Below are 26,334 nucleotides of genomic sequence, written 5' to 3' on the forward strand. Positions count from 1 at the left end.
CGCGGTGCGCCGCACTGTACAGTGTAACATATATATTGTCCATTGCATGATAGGTTGCTGTACATAATTGTGCATAATATGTGTTGTCTCCAAATTTTTTTAGGAGATATACTGTAGTGACATTCTGCAAAAAAAATTCACAGGACGGAAATTTTTCGACGAAAACCTTTCGATGCTTAAATTAGAAGAGGATTTGGAAGAACAGAGATCTCAGAAATAATTTTTAGCAGAGTTTCGGTGTAATCGTCTCTTACCATCACTGTTCTCTTATCTCTCATTTATAGACAATTCGTGTAACAATCGAGCACGTGGGATTTCACTTATTGTGGCATTAAAAGATAGTTAATCTCCATTATCGGATCATAATTATGAAGTTAGTGGATGGTTTATGCCCACTAAAGCATTGTGATATGCAGTCGTTACGCACTCTCTGTGATCATAGAATTGTGGTTGTAGGTTTCGATTATGTAGCAAGTCAGTAACTTTAATATACTGATTGGCCATCGGTCCATGTTTTATATCGAATGATCGTCGGTGGTGCAGTGTATCAAGTCGCTTGAATAATTGGTTACCTAGAGAGGTAGTCGGTATTTACCGACGGGCAGTCAGCCATTCTTCATGCTCCGTAATGCCGATTGGCTGTCGAGATGATGAACCCTATATTTCTTAAATGCTGTGCCAGAATGGGAATTGGTAGACTTTTCAGGACTGGGCATCGGTAACTTCACTGGCAGTTTTACTATTGTTTTCATGATTGGGTAGTTTGGATACTGAGAGACCTTCGATCAAATGTCTGTTGCTGACACTGAATCGGGAGCCGATCCCAAATCAGAGACCATACCCAATTGTCAAAACATTTGCCCCCTACTCACAAGTCTAAGATGACATAACATATTGGACGATGGGAGTCAATGTATCTTCCGTCAAGATTTCGAGCTCCAATTCTATAGCCGTTTTGATTGTAAGTATTAATGATTTTCTCGAAAATAGATGTCTCTAGTCATTTTGTCATTTCGATGATCGTGCGATCATCATTAGGATGTCAATTTGAGGGGATGGCTATTTAATGTTGCAGACGGTCGAATGGCCAGATGATTTAGTTGATTTGGTTTTTGACCTGTCGGGTGCTGCCACGTGTTCAACGACTGTGTGGCTCTTGATGGTTCATGCGGATCGTGTCAACATGTCTTGATCAGACAATAGGTGCATCGAAAGGTCCGAATGATGGTCGGTTCTGATGTTGCCACATGTCAGGATCTGGAAGAATCTTGATTTGAACGAGTTCATCTCGACCATCGATGGGTTATATATGAAGGTTGCCTTCTTTCTTCGTTTGGGTCTTCTACGAATCTGGGAATTCTGAGAGCAAACTCATGAGTGTCGAGAGCTCCATTGAAGAAGACTTGTCTTCTTCTTCTCTGCATATTCGGGGTCTCCAGAGTTTTCCTAAGGTCTCCTCTTCTAGGTTGGCCTTTCACCTTCACCTCTTCTTTCTTCTCCTTGCCTTGAGCTTTTTAGAATCATTTTCCTTCTTAGGTTCTTTTTCCATTTTTTGCCATTGTTAATGGCTAGTAGCAGGAAGGGTAAGGGTAAGGATCAAGTTCCTCATCTAGAACCTTCTTGGAGTAGTCAATCGGATAGTCCAGTTGATGATTCTCCTTCGGGTCCGGCCATGAAGGCTTCTTCTATGATCAGGTCCGAAGTTCTTCAGCTCCTGGAGCGATATTGTATCTCGAAGCAATTTTATCTTTCTACTCCCGATCCAGCTGACCGGATGAATTCTCCTCCTTCAGACCAAGTGGCTATCTACGAAGAATACCCTCCGGTTGGCCTCCATTTTCTTATTCTGGACTTTGTTCAAAATATTTTTGATTATTATCAGATCTATCCTGCCCAACTTGCCTCGAATTTCATTCAGATTATCATTAGCTTTGTTGCCCAGAGGTAGCAACGCAAGAGGGGGGGAGGGGATGAATTGGGTTCTTTAAAAATTTTAATTAAATTATAACCTAAGCAAGCATGTGCATCAATTTGGACAAGTTAGAGTATTTATGAGATGAAAATAATGTGCAACAGTGAAAACCAAATATAATTAAGGTATATGAGAAGCTATGCAAGAAATAAATTAAAGCTAAGCAAGAATAAAAGCAAATAAAGCAAGCACAAGAAGGCACAATAAAAATATAATTAAATTTATAGTGGTTCGGTACAATCCTGCACTTATGTCCACTCTCTAAGAAGTCTTTGAAAATTCTACTATAATCACTTGATTACAGCGTGTTTGTTTTATCTAGGCTCACAAATAAATCTAGTTGATTTTTCGAGATCACCAACTAAAATCTTACATAATAATTTTTCGGGATCACAATTAAACCTAGTTGGTTTTTCAGACTAACCAAGCAAAATCTACAATGTCCAATTTTAGGCTTGGACAGGCTTTTATCTCAAGTTTCTTTCTCCTAAAGAAACTTATAAAGAAAACAAAATATAAAATACAAGAATTTTAGCATAAAACAAAACTAGAAAATAAACTCTTTTATAGCCCAAAGAAGTTGTTGATGTGTTGCTTAAAAGAAGTTTCAACTTCTCTTCTTGATGCTTGAGAGGATGGAGAAGATGTGGGAGAAGATTGCACTTTGAAAGCTCTCAAAACAATGCACTACTTTATTTCTTTTCTTCTCTTTTCAAAGGTATACAATATTCCTCACTCTTTTGAAAGTTTTTCTCTTTTTAATCTTTTTTTTTTAATTTTTCAAATGATTCTCTAGCTTTCTATAACCTTGGAAGAGGCTTGAGAGTGTGTTTTAATCATTGGAGAGCTTGAAATAGCCGTTAGACACAAAAATTAGCCATTGAAAAAGTCCAGAAAACTAACCGTTATGTGCAATCCCAGTGCAGTCGAGCTGACACGAGTTGCAGATGAGCTGGCTCGAGTTGTAGTTGAGTTGGCTCGAGCAGGAATCAAGTTGGCTCGAACAGGCATCCTGAAAATGTTGTTTTCTATCATTTTGAGAGAGCCTGCTCGGATCCATTTCGAACTGACTCGACTACGTGCCAAGCCAAAATTTCAACTCCATTTCATACCAGAGCTGGCTCGGTTCCTCTCGGAGTCAGCTCCTTTCTTTCAATTTCATTTTTCTTCATTGTTTGATCTTCTAAACTTAAACTTTCTTGGTCTTAATACTTCCAAATGATATTTACTTCTTTCACCTTCATTTTCTCTTCTTTCAATTTTATTTTTTTTATAATGAACCATCCAAACTTGTGTGAACTTATTCTTTTAAGTACTTTGGCATAATATCTTGAGAGGATTTATCTTTAAGATAAATTCTTCATTTTGAATGCTTGAAAAATCCTACATTGAATCTTGAAACACATGGTTAGATTCATAATTACTCAAAGTTTGACAATCATTAAAATCAATCATGGGATCAACAAGCTTCGCTCTTTTGTGTCATCTGATCCAAGCCCATCCTAGAGTGTCTCTTTTTTGATCCTTCTTCATACTTCATCGACACAATAAGGCTAGGGGTTGAAGGTTTTTTGATCTGAGATAGAGTCAACATTTTATTAGATGTATGCCCTAAAAGTCAATCGGACTAACACATTAATTCTTTCTAAGACATAATTTTTACTTGATCTAATTATTTAGGATCGTTAATTATCATTCATGTAGTGTATATATCCATGAATTATCTAATGAATTAATAAAATGATGACACATATTCTTAAGATTTGAGAATTTGAGGTATGTATTATTGATGGTTAATTTATAAACTGCTTTCGACCATAGGATCATCATGAAGATGGTGATCAATCTAAATAGGTTGGTGAACGGATCGCTTTCTCATAAGTAGACAAATTTCGAGTTTACAATATGGAGACACTAGAGTGAGAGTGCAGATGTTTGTTAGAGAATAAAGATATCGAGCGTGACCAATACAAGAAGTCACTCGGATGTCTACTCACTCGTCACTGACTTTCTCGATATTGTAGTAGTGTGCATGGTTCTTTGACCTATGGTATCTCGGCTATTCACAATGAGATTACTATAGTTTGATTGCACCATAACTTAGTCTTTTAGTCATATAGAGCTTTGAAGTATATGTTAACTGCAGTAGGTTCATTATAAGAATAGAGCGTGCACCTAGATGGAATATATCAATCTTAACAGAAATAAAAAATTCTATACGATTTATGAAACTAAATTTAAAAAATTTTTGATCAAAGTAAGTGTGAATACTAAAAAAAAAATTTATAAAAATTTATAAATAAACTCGAGTTGAGCCAATCTTACATATGATAGATGATAGAGTTTGATGAATTTTCGATAACGTCCATCTTATCGAAACTCACTATAGAAGAACTGAATCACATGGTAACTATATTTAGAGGTTCATTATTTTTATTTTATTGGATTGCCATTACATGCTGCTATGTCACTACAAGAAATTTAATTTTTTGCGATGAAATTTTAGCGACGAAATATATTTCATCATAAATAATTAAGCTTTTACAACGAAATTTAAATTTCATCCCCAAAAATTAGGTATTTGCGATAAAAAAAATTGCGTTGCAAAAAATTATATCTTTTGCAACGAAATTTTTATTTTTGTTGCTAGAAGTTGATTTTTAGCGACAAAAATTTTTTTCATTGCAAAAAATAATTTTTTTTGCGATGAAATATTTTTTTTCATAGTTAAAAATTTTTTTTTTGTGACAAAAAAAATTTTGTCGCAAAAAAATTATATTTTTTACGACGAAATTGATATTTTGTTGCTAAAAAGAAAGGCTTTTGCGACCAATTTTATTTATATTTAGTGACGAAACTATTGCATCACTAAATTTTATTTTATTGAAAAATTTTTGAATATTTTGCGATGAAAATTTAAATTTCATCGCAAAAATTTTTTTTTTTTTGCGATGAAAAAATTTTTCGTTGCTATTTTTTTTTTTGCGATGAAAATAATTACGTCGCAAAAAATTTGATTTTATGCGATAAAATATTTGTTTCGTTGCGAGAAACTTGATTTTACGATCATTTGCGACGAAATTGAATTTTCGTTGCAAAAAATTAATCATTTACGATGAAAAAATTTTTGTTGCAAAAAATATATTTTTTTACGACAGAATATTTATTTTTAGCAACGAATGTATTTTATCGCTAAATATTTTTTAATTAAAAAAAAACCTTTGATATTCTGCCCTAATTGAAAATAACCCTGTTGATTTCTCCCTCCCCGATCTCTGCCATGGTCATCCAAATTTTCTCCCTCCCCGATCTCCAGTGACAGTCCTCCTTCCCCGATCGCCGATCGTCCTTCCCGGTAAGTCCTCTCCCTCCCCGCCACCATCCTCTCTCTCTCTCCCTCCCCACCGCCGTCGAGCCCTCCCTCCCCGCCACCGTCGCCGCTCGAGCCCACCCCCCGTCGCTGATCGAGCCCACCTCCCAGCGCGCCGGCCATCTCCCTCCCGCCTCGCCACCCTCTCCTCCACGCACCGAATCCTCCCTCTTCTCTGCCTCCTTCCCTCCGGTTCCCTCCAATCCCTCGAAACCCTAACCCTCCAATCCATAAAACGAAGGTGGCGGCCACCTCTCCTCCCTCCCTTTCCTCCTCCTTCCATACTTTCCTCCTATTCTTCCTCGCCGGCCGCCGCCGAAATGACTACCTCCTCCTCTTCTCCTCTACCCTTCATGGCGGAGTACCTGATGGATCGTCTGGGCTACTCCAAGGATAAGGCCCTCGTCGCCTCCAAATCCCTCCTCCACATCACCACCCCCGACAAGCCTGACGTCGTCCTCGCCTTCCTCCGCTGCCACGTCGGCCTCTCCCCCCGCCAGCTCCACGCCTTCGTCCGCCGTCGCCCTACTGTCCTCACCACCAACGTCCCCTCCAATCTCCTCCCCAAGCTCAAGCTCCTCGAGCGCCTCCTACCCTCTCCCGTCCCCCGCCGCCGCCTGCCGCTTCGGCCTCCCGTCCCCCGCCGCCTACCGCTTCGGCCTCCCATCCCCCGCCGCCGCAGCGTCTGCAAGGCAGTCGCCGCTGGTCGACCCATCCATCTCCTGTCTCTCTTCCTCATTTTCTTTCTCAGTCTCTTACCTGAGAAAGAGTTGAAGGTCGATCCCTTACCTGGCTTGTCTGATTTCGTAGGGCCGCCGCCGCCGCCGTCGGGCCTCCACCGCCGCGCCGCCGTCGGGCCGCCACCGTCGGTTGCCGTCACTGTCAACATCACTGCTCACGGAAGAGTTGAAGGTGAGAATCATTTTTTTAATTTATATATTTTTTAATTTTTTTTAATAAATTTTAGTCATTAAAAATAATTATTTATTATTTTAGTAATTAGATATAATGTTAGATATAATTATTTGTTTGATATAATTAATTTTAATCATGATTTAAAAATATTTTAAAAATATTTTTTTTTAATAATAATATATTAATTGTAGCATAACAAATTTATAAGCCTTAGAATTTTCGTTTGAGGATAGCGTGCATAAACCAATATTTTTTTTTATAAAAAAAATATTGGTGCTTTACACACTATTCTCGAATTATCCTCGTGGACAGTTTGGGCACGTGAATGAATTTAATATTGCAACACATGTGCTTCTATATCGCAGAGTTTTGTCGGTATTTTCGATCATGTTCTCTGGATACATAGCACAATTTTAATTCTTGTGTATCTAGAGAACTGCGTCGAAATGCTGCCGAAATTTTTTTGGTATACAAGACATGTATTGCAATATTAAATTCTTACGTTCCTGAATGGAATAGGACCATCACCCTATAGGTAGGAGATATAAGGCGTTAGTCAACTATTATTACATAAAATTGATTGTATAGTTTGCATCATAAATATATAGGTATGGATCGTGGTTGGATGTCATTGCGTGATAAGTTCTGTCCCAAGTATATTACGGGTGTGACGACTTTTATGAATGTGGCGTCCAATCATACTAGAGAAGATGGAAAAGCTCGTTGTCCATGTCGTCGATGTAGAAATTTATTTTGGTGTACCTTATCGGACATTCAGAATCATTTATACGAACACGGTATAGATGTGACTTACAAGAGATGGACTTGTCATGGTGAAGATTTGCCGACTAGCTCGAACATGTTGTCCAGGAGTCCTATAAATCCATCGTCAGTCGGTGGATCATGCAGTCGTGAAAGACAAACACTTGGTGAAGAAGATAGAGAAATTTTAGAGGATCTTCATCCGGAATTATTTGAAGTAAATGTAGAAGCGAGAGCAAAACATCAGCATTCCATTCCGAGACAAGAAGCTGGAGAGGACAATAATATATCCATAAATGATAGATTCGAGCGTCTATTAAGAGATGCACAAAGTGATGTTTATCCTGGTTGTAAGAAATACTCTCTGTTGTCCGCCGTAATAAAGTTATTACACATGAAGACACTTGGTAAGTGGTCAAACAACTTGTTTAATTGGTTGCTCAAATTTTTGAAGGACTTACTGCCAGAGGGAGAGTTACTTCCGTCAAGTCATTATGAAGCCAAAAAATTATTGAAAGGACTCGGTTTGGGAGTCGATGACTTGGGCCTACGCTGTGAAAAGATACATGCATGTCCGAATGATTGTGTTCTGTTTCGAAAGGATAAACAAGATCTACAAGCATGTCCAATTTGTCATTCAAGCAGATGGAAAGAAAGTCATGGTAAGGATAAGAAGAAAAAGAAAATACCATGCAAGATTTTATGGTACTTTTTGATTACACCATGATTGCGTCGATTATTCATGTCGAGGCATACTGCTTGTGACATGCGATGGCATAAGGAGGTAAATAATATGGACGATGATGTCATGAGACATCCATCAGATGGAGATGCGTGGAAATATTTTGATCGTGAACATCCATGGTTTGCAGCTGATTCACGAAATGTCAGGCTAGGGTTGGCAACAGACGGATTTAATCCATATGGTAATCTTAGTACTGCTTATAGTATGTGGCCTGTTATGGTATTTTCTTATAATTTACCACCATGGAAGTGCATGAAATCACCTTTTAATCTATTGGCCTTGTTGATCCTGGATCTCCGTGCCCCTGGAAGAGACATAGACATATTTTTAGAGCCATTGATCGAAGAGTTATAATATTTGTGGGAAGAAGGATACGAAACATATGATCATGTTGTAGGAGACATCTTTCGTATGCATGCAGCACTGCTTTGGACAGTTAACGATTTTTCTGCATATGGCGATATTTTTGGATGGTGTACAAAAGGGTATAAAGCATGCCCAACTTGTAACGATGATATTACATCGAACCGTATTCGTGGAAAGATTTGTTTTACCGGCCATCGACGTTTCTTGCCAGATGATCATAGATGGAGGAGAAGTCTTAAGTTCAATGGCAAGCATGAACGACGTGCGCAGCCAAGATTCTGGTCTACGAACAATATTTTAAATCAGTTACCCAACCCACAGGATGTCATATTTGGTAAGGGTCTGGCCAGCCAAGTAGGGGTGCGAACAAGTATCGAAAATTGGAGAAAAAAGAGCAAGTTGTTTGATCTTCCATATTGGAAAACGCTTCTTCTTCGACATAATCTTGACGTCATGCATATTGAAAAGAATATATTTGATAATGTATTTTATACCATTCTCAATATCGAAGGAAGAACGAAGGATACCGTGAAGGCTCGTCTTGACTTAGAGGATATGCGGATTAGAAAGGAATTACATTTGATTCGACGAGGGGATAGGCTGGTGAAGCCATTGGCATGTTATACACTGAATCGAAGAGAGAGAAATCAATTTCTTTCATATTTGAGATCAGTGAGGTTTCCTGATGGATACGCCTCAAACTTGAAATGGTGCATCAAGTCGAAAGATGGAAAGATCGTCGGGATGAAAAGTCATGATTGTCATGTACTTCTACAGCATGTGCTCCCAGTTGGTTTGCGTTGTTGCCGGATAATGTGTGTGATGCGTTACTTGATCTGAAAACTTATTTTCGGGACTTATGTGCGAAGACATTGAGATGAAGTCAGATCAACATATTGGAGAAGAAGATTATCATTACTCTCTGTAAGCTCGAGATGATATTTCCTCCCGCTTTCTTTGATATCATGGTGCATCTTTCTGTTCATCTTCCACATGAGGCTAGATTGGGTGGGCCAGTACATACAAGATGGATGTACCCAATTGAAAGGTAATTGCATGATATTGTAATATTTATTATTCATTATTGTATTCTTATTATATGTGATATCAATTGATAATTTATTGAATAGGGAGATGCGTGAATACAAGAGTGACGTCACTAACAAAGCACGGCCTGAAGGTTCAATAGCAGAGGCACATGTTATGAATGAATGTCTGACATTCTGCTCTATGTACCTTCGATGAGTGGAGACCAAATTTACAAGGCCACAACGGAATATCGATGTTGACGAGATTCTGATCGATGGATTGTCCGTGTTCTCCAATGTTGCCCGACCATATGGTAAAAAAGATTTTCGAATGTTGACACCATAAGAAACGGATGACATGCATTGGTATGTGCTAAACAATTGCGAGGAGGTAGAAGCGTACATGATGTGAGTATATATATTTAATTTTTATTTGTTGATATATCAATGAATGTATGTGGACTCTAAATTAAAATATACATGGTATTACTGTATCACTTCAGAGAACACGAAAGTGAGCTCAGAAGAAGTAATCCTACATTAGCAGCGGCACGACATAGGAATCAATTCGCATCATGGTTTGACGAATGGGTAAGTTATGTTCATGTTTATCCATAATTAAAAGTTTGTTTATATAGTATTTTTTTTGTCAAATTTAACCTGCTTATTGTTCTTTTAATTGTAGATAGCTCAGCTACGTATAGACAATCCTAACTGTATCAGTAATGACTTAGCTGCACTTGCATGAAAACCTGACAGACGTGTATCAGTATATTCAGCATGCATAGTCAATGGTGTGCGATTCTTAACGGAAGATCGCGATCGCGATCGAACCACACAGAATTGTGGAATAAGCGTGGAGGGCGAGCACAAGGGTGAAATAATAGATTTTTTTGATGTTCTGCATGAGGTTATAGAGTTGAGATATAGTGGTCTTCGACGGATTGTGTTATTCAAGTGTCGATGGTATGACTTAGGACGACACAGGCCAATTGTTATAGATCCTCAACTCGTCAGTGTCCACACTGGTCATGTATGGTATGAAAGTGATCCTTATATTTTTGCAAAGCAAGCAAGACTAGTGTGATATATTGATGATAACAAAATGAAAGAGCCTTGGCGAGTTGCAATAAGGGCTCAGCATAGGCATTTGTTTGATCCTGCACTTTTCACATGCCCGAACGATGAACATCTTGAGAATGAAGTCTGTGCAATTATTGAAAACGAAGCATATCAAATGCAAGCACCAGATAACATATTAGTGCCAGATGATACGATTGACATAGGACAATTACAAAGAGACGACTATGAACCTGAGGATGTTTCTGTTGTTGGATCGTCGATAAGGGCACGGACACAAGCACGATCCAATAATGACTTCATTAACGACGATGATGATAGCACTTCAGGGTCGAAGTCTTCTATGACTCCCGTCGAAGATGACTATATGGACACGAGTTCAGAATCTGAAAACAATAATTAATATGAATAAGTAATTTAATTTATTTTTTTTGTTATATCATGTAATACTTGAGTTTTTTTGATTACGTACTGATTTAAATTATTTTAATCATTGCAGCATCATGACTGGTCCTGGACGTAGACATTCACGGGGTAGGCAGCAGGCTCCGCTTGATGATACACATCCTCACTTTAGCATTTTGCATGATGAGTCAGAGGATTTTGATGAGACTCAGTTGTCCGAGTCCACAGAGCAGACTAGTGCTCAGCCAGAGCTTGCCCAGTCGGAGGTCATGGTACCGCAGCATCATCTCCTTACAGGTACATCTCTATCAATTTATAAACCATATATATTTTTTTGTTATATGCATTTAGTGATACATGATATATGTTCATTTCACCAATTTTTACATATAGGAACACAGCATCGACGTGCAGTGCGTGGTCCTAGTAGGGGTCTTGTTTTGAAAAAATATGTGCATACACACAATGAAAAATCGAAGGTACAGATATTTCGAGATCATCCGGTTGGCACAGAGGCTAGTATCGTCGCAAATGAGATCAGTTTGTATATGTGGAATCATTTTTCGTGGGCTGCTGAAAGTTTCAAGCATGTAGCTCCTCGATACCGTGATGCTCTAGTCTCTCACATCAAGGTAAGAATTAAATTTGGATGTCTTGCATATCATTACATGATCCATATTATTTTTGGTTATATAAATAAATTTTTTATTATATGAATAATTTCATGTATTTGCTTTTTGGTATGATTACTGTGTAGGATAATATTGACTTCGAGGATTGCACTGACGAAGAAGTGACGGCATGTATTCTCAAAATGGCTGCAAATAGATACAGAGATCGGTGATGTAGGCTTCATAAATACTGCAATGAGCTGCAGGCGAAGGGGATTGATCCTGTGACCCAGCCATACAGAAATTGGGCTGGGTCTAGTGACGATTGGCGGTGGTTATGTGAGCATTTTAGAAGTGAGGCATTTCAGGTATGTCTAGTATTCCAAGTTTTTTTAATTTTGTTATGTCTTTTATTGGTTATAATTGTATGTATTTTGTAGCGACGATCGGAGGCGAATAAGGTGAATAGGAGCAAGATTGATTCTATTCACACGCAAGGAAGTGCCTCTTTTGCACAGGGAATGAAGAGGATGGTACGTAACTACATTTGCAATCATACTTTGTAACTTCTTATTAAATATTTATATTATTTTGATATCTTTTTTTTCTTTTTTTTTGTTTGAACAGGGACTATCCGGAGTCGACGCCTATGCTAAATTCTATCAAAACAAGAGTGACGAGTTCGTGACCGAGGAGGCAAGGCAGCGTCATGTAAGTATCATTACTCTACATTTTGAATACTTTTAAAGAGTTTGAAAAAAATTTATGATTTTATTTGGTTTATTGTGAAGGAAAAAATGTTAGAATTGAGAGAGCAGGCGACGAGGGAGGTGGGATCTGACGGTGATACTGGATTGCAGCAGCTTTATTTGATGACAGATGATACGATTTTGGATACCATCCTCGGGCGGCAGCTAGGATCTAGTCATAGCATGTGGTCCAAAAAATCACGCAGTTCGTCATCTGGCCGGTCTGATGATGCATCGGTGCCAGAGGCAGTTAGGACATCCATGAGCATGATGCAAGATCAGATTAGTTACTGGATGAATCGTAGTCAGATGCTCGAGAGGATCGTAGCTGCGGTGGCGGGACGGCTCGATATTGATGCTTCTGAGTTAGCACCTCTACAGTCACATGATGCTGCCTCTGCACCACCATCGCGACACATATCAGGTCAGGGATCGACGCCTGGAGAAGGGAACGAGGCCAACGAGTCAGATCATACCTAGTTTGTACTTATTTTAAATTTAAAATGGTGTATGGACTTATATTTTTGTATATGACAAAGATGGTTATGAAACTTTTTGATACTTGAAATTGGTCTTTTGACTTAGAATATTTTTATTGTGTTAACATACTATTTATTTAAAATATATTTGATCAGATAATTTGTATTTGAGCAGGTTTTTTTTGAAAATAAATAAAAATTTTATTTTTTATCCAAAATTTATTTTAGCGACGAAATATTAATTTCATCGCAAAAAAATTTGTGAATCCAAAAAAGTAAAACTTTTATTATTCATTGCGACGAAATTTTTTATTTCGTTGCTATTTTTGCGACGAAAAAATAGTTTCGTCGCTAAAAATTATAACTTTTTGCGATGAAATTTTTATTTCATCGCAATTATAGCGACAAATTTTTTTATTTCATCGCCCTTCTAGTGACGAAATTATTATTTCATCACCATTATAGTGACGAAATTTTTTTTTCATCGCAATTATAGCAACGAATATTTTTTTTGTCGTAATTACTGCGACGAAATTATTTCGTTGCTATTTTTGCGACGAAACAATAGTTTCGTCGCTAAAAATTTTATCTTTTTGCGATGAAATTTTTATTTCGTCGCAATTATGGCGACGTATTTTTTTATTTCATCGTAATTATGACGATAAATTTTTTTATTTCGTCGCCCTTCTAGCGACAAAATTTTTATTTCGTCGCTATTATAGCGATGAAATTTTTTTTTTCATCGCAATTATAGCAACGAACATTTTTTTCATCGCAATTATTGCAATGAAATTTTTGCGACAAATTTTTTTGCGACGAAATCCGTCACTAAGTTTTACGATGAATTTCATTTTCGTCGCAAAAAATATGAAAATATTTTTTTAATCAAAATATTTAGCGATGAAATTATTTTTCATTGCAATTTTAGCGATAAAAATTTAAGCTCTTGCGACAAAATATTTTCGTCGCTAATACAGCACATAACTTCGTCGTCTAGGTTTACTATTTTTTGCGACGAAATAAAATATTTTTGTCGCTAAGGTCTTTTGCTACGAGGCTTTCTCTATAAATTTTTAGCGACGATATATTTCGTTGCAAATACTTTTAGCGACGAAAATATGATTTTTAGCGACGAAAAAATTTCGTCGCAAAAAATCAAATTTCTTGTAGTGTGTATCACTAGTAGATTGTGAGACTCATCTTGATGATTGATGACACTCGACGGACAGAGTTGGAATTATTTCAATCCATTAAAAAAAATTTCAATGATATTTTGATGGAGATCAAAATATATCTAACTATCAGACAAAATAGAACCTATGAGATCACACACAAAAGAGATCCTAATTGATCGAAATATTGAATTATGATTTTAAATTATAAAAAGATCTAGTTATCGATATGATTGATGATTGGACTAATATATAAAGTTACATGAAGGACTTACTAAGAGTTAGTAAGTTATAAAAAGATTAATTTATAAATATTACTAATTATTTGATGTAATCAAATATAGATTGAATTAAATCAGATCTAATCAGATTGGATTAGATTTAATTTGGTTTTTTAGTTCAAATAGGATTTGGACCTAATTTATAATTGAGTTTGACTCAATTTAGATTTGAATCGGATTCAAATCGAATTGAAATTGAGTTAGAAAACTAGAGTCCTATCGGACTGGGACTCTCCCTCTTGTCTTACGCCAAGGATGGGAAGCCCACATCTAATGTGGGTGTTGGCTACGTGGGAAAAAAGAAGGAAATATTATGGGTGCCTAAAAATTAGGGAGGAGAGGGGCGGCAACAAGGAGATGTCTATCTCTAAGATAGACTCCAAGTCTATCTCTAAGATAAAGTCCTACTCTAACTCGGAAACCCTAACTACCTTAGGATTTAAATGGACGGGATTAGTGGCGCCTCCTTAGAGATAATTTGCAGAATTATGGACACCTCCCCAAGTGATAAACTTGATTTCTTGGATGCCCAAAAGAAGAGGGGCGTGAGGGATATTCTATGTGAAGAAAAGGTGGTTGACGTCCTCTTCTTTCTAACAACCAATGGTTCATTGTTTGAAGGTGACACCTTCTCTCTCCCTTGTTCAAGAGTTGGATATGTCTTGTCTTATTTCTTCTTCTCTATATATGTCCAAGAGTTGGATAAAAAGAAAAGAGATTTGATCTCTTGTTTTCTTTTCCTTTATGATCAGTCCAAGTATTGGACAGAAAGAAAAGAAAAAAGATTGGATCCCTTGTTCTTTTTCTTTAGATATTCTTCTTTCTCTTGAGAAGAGGAAGGAAACAGAAATCATATTAGATCTAATTTTTAGATCTTCTTATAGATCTCTTTGATTTTTTTGAGAAGAGAATTAAAAGAGATGAAAGATTCGATAATCCAAAGAGCGATCTTGCAAGAGAGTTAGCATCTTGGTAAGATCAGGATCTTTTGATCAGAACAGCTTCGTGTGGATATCTGTAAAGGTTAAATAGTTATGCGACTTTAAAAAGATCTTGAAGATATCCACAGATCATCAGATTGTGGCTTTAATGGACCATGAAGACATCCATGGTTTATCTGATCACGGTGAAGATCTACTCGCGCAAAGGTGAAAATCAGATTTTTATTTTTGCTTAAATTTTAATCTTGTACATATGATGATGTTTGACTTTATATTGAGATATAATCTATATGCATTCTTGATTAGATTAGATCTAATTAGAGATTTATTTTAATATTATTCTGACATAAGGTTGTCCTGACATAACGTTGATACGTTATGTTGCATGGTTGTCCTAGAATAATGTTGAAAAATTTTAAAATTATCTTTCGATGTGTATTTAAAAATTTTTAAAATCTTTACATGCATACCAGATCGTCATGTGATGGTGTATCCTATCACATTTCATATCTGGCCTTCCTTCTTCCATTTATGGATAGAAGAATCAATTTTTTTTTGTTTCTTCTTCTTCGGTTTGGGGCTTTCTTTCCTCTTAGGGTGAACTTTGGGTGAGCTCTAATGACAACATCAAGGTTGATAGTGCCGACCAAGATAACTTCCAATATTTAAAAGATATGGAAGTCCCTCTGCAATGGGAGCTGCTGACGGAGTAGAGTCTGTATGATGTCGGACTTAGTTCGGTACATCCTTTAGGCATATAGCACAGTGCTTGTCTTTTATCTTCTGTTTCTTCACTTGATTTCAAAAAGTTGTAGTCATTGTTGCTTTCTATTTGTAGGTATGCAGTTGTCGGCGGCTGACATCTGGTGGAATGCCGTAAGGAAGAGGCTCACCTTGAGTGCGGGTTCATCCAGGGGTCTGAAAAGGCTCCACTCCGATGCACCTTCGACGGGCACTTTTGAGGCCTGCATCGATCTTGTTGTTGCATTATCAGCCTCGGTGCCCCGCCATCAGCCGAAGGTCCCTCGATGGTTGAACTTCAGAATGATGGCATCACCATCATCGAACCATCACTGCTAGTGCGGCATCGGCTGCATTGCGAGCACCATCATCATCCCAATGGTTGCCCACTCCCGATTAGTTGGCGGTGCCAATCGGTCAATCTTCTGCTCAAGAGTGCTGAAAGGCATTGCAAGCTTCAGGTGGTGATGAGGCTTCGGAAGAGTTCACTGAGCATTTCGATGTTCAAATTCTTGTAGGCGAGTCGGCCTTGGGGAACCCAAAGCTGGCCAAACAAATTTTGGAGGTGGCGCTTCTCCCGATGGATCGGGAGAATAGAAAGGATCGGACTATGTTCGATATCTTTTCATCATTCTATCCCACCATCCTCAATGTAAGTCGGTATTCCATTATCTACTTGTTTTTATTTATACTTCGTAGTTCTAACTATTTTTTTTTGTCTTCTTCAGTTGGTGCATGATGCATTGGCATTAGAGAGGGGGGTCCGGGGGTTTCTGGAACTTGATCGGACATGGGCCGATTGGGTTTTAGCTGCCAATGCTGATAAGAAGGTTGTTGATGAGCACCTCCAAGCAGTGACTGATCGAAAGAAGCACAGAGAAGAGATCTCCCATTTGAAGGCCGAGTTGGCATCCGCCCAAGAGATGGTCACCTCCCAAGACTCCCGAATTCAATAGAAGAAAAACACAATCAACCAACTTCAAGAGGACTGTGACAGTTATATTGAGGAGCTAGAGAAGGAGCGAAAAAGGCATCAGGCCACTGAAGCAAAGGTGGCACTGGTTGAAGTTGAGTTGATGATTGCAAAGGAAGTAGTGAAGACCGCCCAAGAGTTCTCAGTCGGGCCATCGACAACTACAAGAATTTTGAAAACTTCAAATAAGAGGTCCTCGAAGGTAGTGACGAAGCCTACTAGGTAGGGTTTGGAGATTGTAAGGAAGAAATCATCCAACTTTATCTGGATGTGGACCTGAGTAGCATCGTCATCCCAACTTCCAAAGAGAGGGTGGCAGGAGCGGCATCGATTGCTGAAGATGTTGCCTTAGTTACTGCATCGGCATCTATCGAAGCAGCACCAGCTACTGTTGGAGGCTAGGAGGCTGAAGTGGTAACGGTGACCATAGCAGCGGCATCGAAAGTCACTGGTGAAGCCGAGCAGTGGTCGGTGTAATTTTCCTTTGCCCTTTTTGTAATCGGACCTCAGTCCAATTTTTGTAACAGCCTTTCAATTGATAATGAAAGAAAAATTTTCTAAATATCAAATATCTTTGAAAGTGATCATTATATATATATATATATATATATATATATATATATATATATATATATATATATATATTGATGATAGCCGATTGGTCTGCAATATATGACTGTTGCTTTGAAATAACTTGGACGAGTAGCAATTAGTAATTCATCAACCGACGTCGTAGAATTTGCCTTTTAGTTGGGTATTAGCCAACTAACCTTTGGGCTTGATTATAGTAACTAGATGTTAACCGATTAACTTTATGATTGCTTGATATACGAAAGTTAACCGAATATCCTTTGATCGACCAGAGTCGGGTTGGTATATAAATTAACCGATGGGTCATCGGTCAAATATTATATTTGTAGATAATTGAATATTTACTTGAACTTTGTCGGAAGTTGAATATATCATTCATCATAAAAGATACAATCTTACTGGTAATACATTCGTAGATTATTGACATTCTATGTCTGAGGGACAGTAGTTCTATCCAAGTTCTTGAGCCGATACGCACTTGAGCGAAGGGCTTCAGTTACCCTATATGGGCCTTTCCAATTAGGAGATAATTTTTCTTATTTCAAGAATTTTGAAACTTTTGCTTTTCTTAGAACTAAGTCCCCAAGATGAAAGACCTTCGGTTTAATCCTAATGTTGTAATATCGGGCTACTCTCTATTGGTAAGCTATCATTCTTAATTAGCTGAGCCTATAACCGAGCTTCTAGGAGTAAGTTCAAGTCGGCTCTTCGACGATCAAAATTACTTGGCATGACTCTAATTGATTACAATCCAATTTTCAAGGGGATTACAGCTTCCATTCCGTATGCTAAATTGAATGGTGATTCTTCCATTGGAATATGGGGAGGTGTTCGACTCTTCTACCTATAAACCTTTGGCATCGTTCAACCAGATTTTTAGACCATTTAAGATCATTCAGTTTGTCACTTTTGCTTCTCCATTTGATTATGGATGGCCGACGGATGTGAGTTTGTGGGTAGTATGGAGTTTTGCACAAAATTTTTTGAACTTCTGATTGTCAAATTATTGACCATTGTTGGTGATAATGGTGTGCGGCAACCCAAATCGGCATATAATGGATTTTTGAATGAAGTCCTCCATCTTTCCTTTAGTAATTTCTGCCAAGGGTTTAGTCTCCATTCATTTAGTGAAGTAGTCCATGACAACTACTAGGAACTTCCTCTAGCCTGTTGTCGGAGGAAAAAGATCGAGTATATCAATTCTCCATTGTGCAAAGGGCCATGGTATAATGATTGGCATTGATGTATTTTAAATTTATCGCAAGCGCACGATGTGTAATGTAGCACATTCGACGAGTACGGATCGATCCCATGAGAAATTAGATTTTTAAAGTGTGTTCAAATATTTGCTCAGATGAGTTTTAAAAAAAAGATGAGAGATTATTTGTTGGATTACTAACTATCAAAGTAGTAAATTAATTAATTATAAAGATAAATGATCTAAAAGATCTAGGACTTTCGAATCTACTAGACCAATAAATTAGAGAGCCTTCCTATGGTTTCTCTTATAATGTCCCTTGATTAAGGTGTAAAATATGAACAAGCATGGGTCACGAAGAGATTTAACTCAACTATGATCCATCAAGTATTTCATTTTCATCCTAATTAAGAGATTTTTTCTTTCTCTTTTTTCTCTTATGTTATTCAAGTATGGACTATGAAGGGGCTCAAACCCAACGATAAACCCATCAAAATTTTCACAAAAAATGAGAAGAAAGGATTTAAAGATTTGTGAACCTTTTACCAATCATCTCTTCTTGCATCGAATCAAGTATGGACTATGAAGAAATTCTGACCTAACGATAGCCCATCAAGTCTCTTGACAAGAGAAATGAAGGGAGGACTTTAAAAATTAAAAGCTTGAAAAGAGAAATTCAAAGGAGAAGGCTTCTATTTATGGTCTAGCTTCATCATAATTCTCAGAGAGATTGCTTAGCCAGATATAGTTTAATTTAAAGTTCAAAAAAAAAAAAAATCTTATGCTACTTGCTGGAATTTAATTTATAAAAATTAAAAATTAAAGAATTAAAAGATGCAAAAATTTAAACTATCCTATTGAAGAAATTAAAATTATAAAAATTAAATAAAAAAAACTAATTTATTACTGAATAAAAATTCTGATACCAAAATTTTTTACTCCTAAGCCATTAACGAGGCTAGAAGTTGAAATAAAAAATAAAATAAAATAAACTCTCTTATGAAATCTGGCTTCTCTCCCTCTCTTAGCTTGGGGCCAACTTTCTCCTGGCTGACTCTCCTTCTCGTGTGTTGGAAGGATGGAAGAAAATAAAAATAAAATGGCTAAAAAATTTAAAAGATGGGTATGCCCGCCTGTCACATGAGCTCCCTACAAGAGTTATGGCATGGAGAGAGATATATCTTCAATAGAGAGATATAGGGCGTTATTTATAGGTGTAGGTAGGAAAGAAATTTTTATTTTTTTTAGATATGGGACCAAAAAAAGAATTTTATTATTATTATTATTATATTATTTTATTCTATCGCACATCTCCACTGCGTATCCGCATCCACTTTGTGTTCTTCTGCCCAGGCCGTGCTTGCCTGAACCACGCCGCACACATGCTTTCATGCGCCCGTGTGCTGCCCACACTCAACTCCCTCCCTATTTCATGCTGGGTCTTGTGCCCAGAAAAATACTTGTGAACCACTTGGAAGGAACCCCTTGTGGACTACGTCAAAGGCTTTTCAAATCTTATGGACCCTATTGAAGACCGCTCAAAATTGGCCCACATGAAGACCTAAGCCCAGTTTGCTTCTTTTTAAAATATCTTTTGTGAGCTGCATGATGAAATGCTATGGGCCTTGAATCATTTAAACCACCAAAGATCCATATGAAGACTTCCCTGCTGGACCCCATTGGCTACCTATGAACTCTTTAGAATTCTTTCTTTGGGTGTGCATTATGCCATTTTGGGCTTCTGTATACCGTTTTGATATATTTTTCTTATGAGCCGCATCTAATTCCTGTGGATGGCGCACATGAATCAGATTTATTTGAGCTTTTTGGTCATTATTTTGAACTTGAGTTGGCTTGATCATTTATCCTGCAAAATACAAACAAAAGCATCAATTCTTAAGAAATAAAAATCAATTAATATATATTTTGCTGCTTTTATTAGGATATTTATTATATTTATGACACCCTCCAACTTGAACTTTACTCATCCTCGAGTAAAAAAAAGATTTAGAGTTAGATATCCTTTAGCTTAGATTTTCAAGTTTTATCGAGCAATTTTTTCAAAGAGCTATTGATGTTCAATAGAGCGAGAGTGAAGTATGTCATCAAGGTATTAGTACTTAACCAATATGAGAATTAAGTGAAGAATTATTGAACCTTTTTTGAACTCTTTCTAAATTGCCTCTATCTTTATCTCTAAATCATTTACCTTTACATGGGCGAGTGTATTGTTACTTTCATCCTTCAGTTATTATTATAAAAAAAATCTTCATATTGTCTATTTTTTGATGCGAATCACAATGGTTACTTAGGTGAAGGGGCCTGGTTACTCGATGGGAGATCAATATTTAATTTTTTTTCTTTCTTTTTTTTTAATGTTATGCTGCTATTGAGTATCTAACCTATTAAGCTTTCTGTCTGATCCATGTAGAGAGTTTTCAGCCCATGACTTCCAAATCAGATAATTTTAAGACACTAGATATCAAATATCCCTCGGACCTACTTATTCGAATCAAGCAGGCTACGAGTTAAGATTAGCCTTACAATGAGCTTCTTTGTCTTTCTCACTTTTCAATGTGAACCTCAATGCTTGCTTGGGCAAAAGGGTCGATTACTTAGTGAGAAGTACTTAAAAATTATTTTATTTTATAAAATAATTTATTTTATAAAAAAATATATAGTTATTCTATATTTATCCATAAGAAGTAAACTCTTCTTTGATGAAGGTAGGAGGAATTTATAAGTACTCATGAAAAAAATATTTATGTTCTGAACTTAACTCTTTATTGAATTTTCTTAATACTTGATTCTTCAATATCTCACAAACTTTCTGATCTGTGTATTAATTTATTTAAAAAAAAAATCTACTTAGTTCAGCTTGATTCTTTAAGCGTAATTGAATGCCTAAACGCTAAATACTAACTTATTCAAAGATTTATTTTTTTTTAATTATTTTCTCTCCTCAACTTAATCAACATTGTTCTTAATGGAGAAAGAAAAAAAAAAGGTGTAATAGGTAGAAAGGGATCGAAAAGAATACACCTGATTTGATGTGTTCTTGGGTCAGCAGGAGTCTTCAAGTGTCCTTGAGGATGCATACTTGGCTCTTCTCCTCGACTTATTCACTAAAGCAACCTAAACAAACTAAAGAGAGAAATGAAATTAAACTACAAAGATCTGGGTTGTCTCCTAGTAAGCGCTAAGTTTAATATATTCAGCCAGACTTGTGTTAAGACTACGACTTTTATTAAAGCTATTGCTAAGAAATTGGGTTGCCTCTGATAAACACTTAATTTAAGTCATTTAAAGCAGAAATTATAGTTAATTTATTTTATTTATTAAGAATTTGATGCTTCTTTTTATGTTTTACAGGAAAGGTGATCGTCGATACAAAGAGTCCGATTCATAGATCAAAAAGACTCAAGTTTGAAGAAAATTAGACTTAAAACAAAATTAAAATAAAAGAAAGATGCATACGGTATTATAGAAAATGAAGATACTATGCAAGAAATCCAAAAAAGATATAAGCATCATTGTAAAAGAAACAAAAGTTTCTTTTTGAAATAAAAAAGAAAAAAAGGAGTGTTCACGTATGGTTCACGCGGCATGGACGCGCGATTGGATGCGCGGGCAGATGCGAATGCGGGCGCGAGGCGGGCGCGGCACGGCAGGCAGGCGGGCGCGGGGAGTTTTTGCTGGCGGACACATTCGAACAGATGCTCATTAAAAGAAAAAAAAATGATATTTGGAAATTTGTATTTTCTTTATCTGCTTGTGATCTTTTCATCTCATCCATCCATTTTTTTAGTCTTTAGTTTTTTTTTTTTAATTCCATATCAAAAAATCATGTAAAACTCCTCCCTCCTAACACCTATAAAAAAGCTTTTATACTCCCATTGGAGGGGGAGTCCAAAAATTCTTCTAGAGCCTTGCATAGAGGAATAGAAAGGGACTACTCCATGAGCAGCTAGGCTAGCAGTCTCGGGAGTGGAGAAGAAATTTTGTAACGACACAGAGATGGTTTATTATTCTAAATTTTCTTGTATTTCTTTATATGCAATAAAGATTATGCTTTTTATTTAAATCATCATGAGTTCTTTATTTGCTCTCTTTTATATGCTTTTATTTATGCTTTCCTGTTAGATTAATATTAGGAACAACTTTTACTTTTCAAAGATGCACCGTGATCTACGGATACGGAGCGTGCCGAGGAAAGAAGAATTATTTACCTAGTACTTTTCGGAGATACGCCGTGATCTACGGATACGGGGTGTGCCGAGGAAAGATAGATATTTTTTCTAAGATTAATTACATCTATTTAATTAAAAAAGAGATACAACTCTATTAGTGCAAATTAATTCAAAACTTTCGAGCTCTTTATTTTCTAATTACATCAATTTTAAAATAATTTATTTTCTAAATCAAAACAACGCTTCTTTCTTTTATTTTGTAATCTCAACTTAGCCCAAGGTTCCTGAGGATACGATCTCGACTCATCCTACCTACGTAGTGAGTAGAGTTATTTTTGGTGCTATCAATGACTACGCATCAAATTTTGGCACCGTTGTCAGAGATCTTGGCACGGTTGAATTAAAAAAAAAATATATTGACATTTCATAACACTTAACTAAAATAGCGTAACCCCAAATATAAAAATTTCTAACTTGATTGGACACCTTGTTTCTTTGCATTGCATCTCCATAATTAACTTTAAGGGCGCAACCCATTAACTAAGATAAGGTGGAGATTTGATCACCTTTTCTTGGCCCACAAATCACTCCCTTGCATTTGCATAACCTAGACCTTAATCTAAAATTAATTAGATGTTGACCCCTAAAGATTTCGAGCTCATTAGGACAAGTGATCCTGAGAGTTGAACCAGGTTAGACTTGGTCAGCTAGCTGGTGTCTAGGCAAGTGGTTTGCAGGACGACTGAGCCCGAAGGAAGGTGGTTTTTAATTGGTTCCGTTCACTGACCTGGCCAATCTAATTGGTGTCTAAGGAAAGCAACAGGGGGACTCCCACCAACCTTATACTTACCTGGCCAGTTGGTTGGTCAAGCTCCGACTTGGAGGGCTTGAAGGCTAACTACAGTTAGGAGCTGTCTAGAACTAGGATAACTTTAGGATAGAGAGTCCACTGCGTGCTAACTTGATTGTAATTAAAATCTAACCATAACTAATTCTTCTATTAGTTTTAGGACTTCTTAGGATCTCTTCTTTAGAACTCTTTTCTCTCTTCTCTTCTCCTCTTAATAAAAAAAAAAAAATCCTTGACTAGGATAGTCCTACATAGACCTTTTAGTTGCATGTTAGGTCGACGATCACTAAAACCCGAATTGCAATCATTAGACGAAGAATTAGAAAAGACTCTTAGGACTATCCGAGTTAGAAACATGGCTGCACCTGGTGAGGCTAATCCTCCACGCTCATTGAAGGAGTACTTTACTCCTTCCACATATACTTACTCTCCTTGTATTCAAGTGCCCCCTGTGGAGGCCACTCAATATGAAATTAAGTCTAGTATAATCCAAATGTTACCTTCATTTTATGGACTTAGCAATGAGGACCCTTATAAACATCTTGAAGAATTTCTTGAGATATGCTCAACTGTCAAAATTCACAACTTCTCCGATGATGCTCTTAGGTTAAAATTATTTCCTTTCTCACTTAAGGACAAAGCAAAATACTGGCTAGATACTTTGGATTCCATGACTATATCAACCTGGGACCAGCTGCAAGGAGAGTTTCTCAAGAAATATTTTTTCATAGGAAAAACTAATCAAATAAGGAAAGCCATAACTAGTTTTTTCCAATTAGATGGAGAAATATTTCATGAAACATGGGAGAGATTAAAGGACCTTATTAGAAAATATCCCCACCATGCTGTACCCAAGTGACAGTTAATCCAATATTTTTATGATGGGCTATCTGAAAGACATCGACAAATGGTCGATGCATCATGCGGTGGGACATTCATGCTGAAAAGTGAGGATGAGGCATGGCAACTGTTTGAAATTTTAAGTGAAAATTCATTACATCATATGTCTGCCTCTATTAGAGATAAACCCATGTTAAACCCAAAGAGAGATGGAATATATGAAGTAGGAAATACCATAGATATCCATCATAAGGTAGATGAATTATCCCAAAAGTTAGATCGATTATTAAGTATAGGACAGTCACCTTCTCCATCCCGTCAAATACAAGATATATGTGCATTGTGTTCGAGCCCCACTCATTGTGTGAATGATTGTTCGGTTGCACCACAGTTTTCTGAACATGTACAAGAACAAGTCCATCAAGCCCAAACTACTCATAGACCAGGGAACAACCCCTATTCTAGTACGTACAATCTGGGATGGAGAAATCATCCGAATTTCTCATGAAAATCACAACCAGTGGTTCCTCCGGTGCAACAAAGATCAGGTTACCCGAATGTAACTTTTAGGCATCCATCCCAGCCACAATACCGGAACCCTCCTCAACCCACTCTGAGTACTCATAGCTCGACTTTCGAAGAAAAGGTAATGCAAGCACTTAAAGGACTAGAAATGAATACCCAACTCCTTCACTCCCATACGCAATCCATTGCTAAGCTAGAGACCCAAATAGGTCAACTAGCGATTGCATTCAGTAGGAGGGAAGGAGAAAAATTACCTAGCCAACCCGAGAGTAACCTAAGAGGGCAATTTGTGATTGAGAGTTCTAATACCTCAGAAATTTTTTCTGAGCATGCCAAATCGATCATGACCCTTAGAAGCGAAAAAATCTTAAATCAACCTGAAGCAATCCAACAACAAGAGCAACCAATTCCAGCTACAACAGAAAAGAAGAAATCTGAAGAGAGGAAAGAACCTGTTAACCCAGCACCTGCACCTACAGCTCCATTTTCCAGTGCTTTAGAATCCTCTCTGCCTCTTGATAAGAAGGGTATAAAAATGAATGAAATGTTGGAACTATTTAAACATGTCCAGATAAACTTACCTCTTCTCGATGCCATTAAGCAAGTTCTGACCTATGCCAAATTTCTAAAGGACCTGTGTACACAGAAATGAAAATCAAAGGCACAAATACCAAGAAAAATCCACCTAACTGAGCAGGTCAACTCAGTTTTCCAGCAAATTGCCCCACCCAAATTGAAAGATCCAGGTACCCCAATTATTTCTTGTGTCATAGGGAACCTCATGATTAAGAAGGCATTATTAGATTTGGGTGCAAGTGTCAACCTTCTCCCGAGCTCTGTATATGACCTATTTGGATTTGGAGAGTTAAAACCCACGACAGTGACCTTACAACTAGCAGACCGATCCATTAAGGTACCCCGTGGAATGCTGGAAGACGTATTAGTGAAAGTAGATGAATTTTACTTTTCTGTTGACTTTCTTGTGCTGGATATGGAATCTGACAGCAACCCCAATCAAATACCAATCATCCTAGGTAGACCCTTCTTAGCAACCGCTAATGCTTGTATAAATTGTAGAATCGGAGTTATGGATGTAACTTTCGAAAATAAGAAGCTAAGGTTGAATATTTTTAATGCATCTTTGGGACCACCTGTGTACGACCATAATGAGATCAACTTGTTAGAGGAAGTTATAGAAGATAAAGCTCCTGCCTTGCTCAACTCAGATCCTTTACAGGCATGCCTAACACATTGTGGAATGGATAATTTTGATATTGATGGATACACTGAAGAAATACATGCTTTGCTAGAACCTCCCAATTTTAGCACCAATCCTCCTTGGACTGTAAAGTACGAGCAATCACCAATTCAATCAAACCCTCTGGTACCATCCTTAGAAGCACCAACTACTCTAGAGCTAAAGCCTCTTCCTGCCATGCTGAAATATTCATTTCTTGGATCCAGTGATACCCTTCTAGTGATCATTGCGTCTGACCTAACCAACGATCAGGAAGACAAACTTGTCGGGGTACTCAAAAAGCATAAAGAGG

General features: G+C 37.2%; 1 long non-coding RNA gene and 1 other non-coding gene across 2 annotated transcripts; one reads left to right on the forward strand and one right to left on the reverse strand.

The window, feature by feature from the left end:
* The first annotated feature begins 11,041 nt into the window (after nucleotides 1–11,041).
* Nucleotides 11,042–12,074, forward strand: LOC140859404 (uncharacterized). The gene is made up of 4 exons (XR_012142858.1): nucleotides 11,042–11,275; nucleotides 11,401–11,622; nucleotides 11,695–11,787; nucleotides 11,882–12,074. It is a non-coding gene; the product is annotated as an uncharacterized lncRNA (long non-coding RNA).
* Nucleotides 12,075–24,161: 12,087 nt separating this feature from the next.
* Nucleotides 24,162–24,267, reverse strand: LOC140859598 (small nucleolar RNA R71). The gene has a single exon (XR_012143137.1). It is a non-coding gene; the product is annotated as a small nucleolar RNA R71 (small nucleolar RNA).
* Nucleotides 24,268–26,334: the final 2,067 nt, after the last annotated feature.

The sequence above is a fragment of the Elaeis guineensis genome, chromosome 7 (assembly GCF_000442705.2).
Source record: "Elaeis guineensis isolate ETL-2024a chromosome 7, EG11, whole genome shotgun sequence".
Taxonomy (NCBI): Eukaryota; Viridiplantae; Streptophyta; class Magnoliopsida; order Arecales; family Arecaceae; genus Elaeis; species Elaeis guineensis.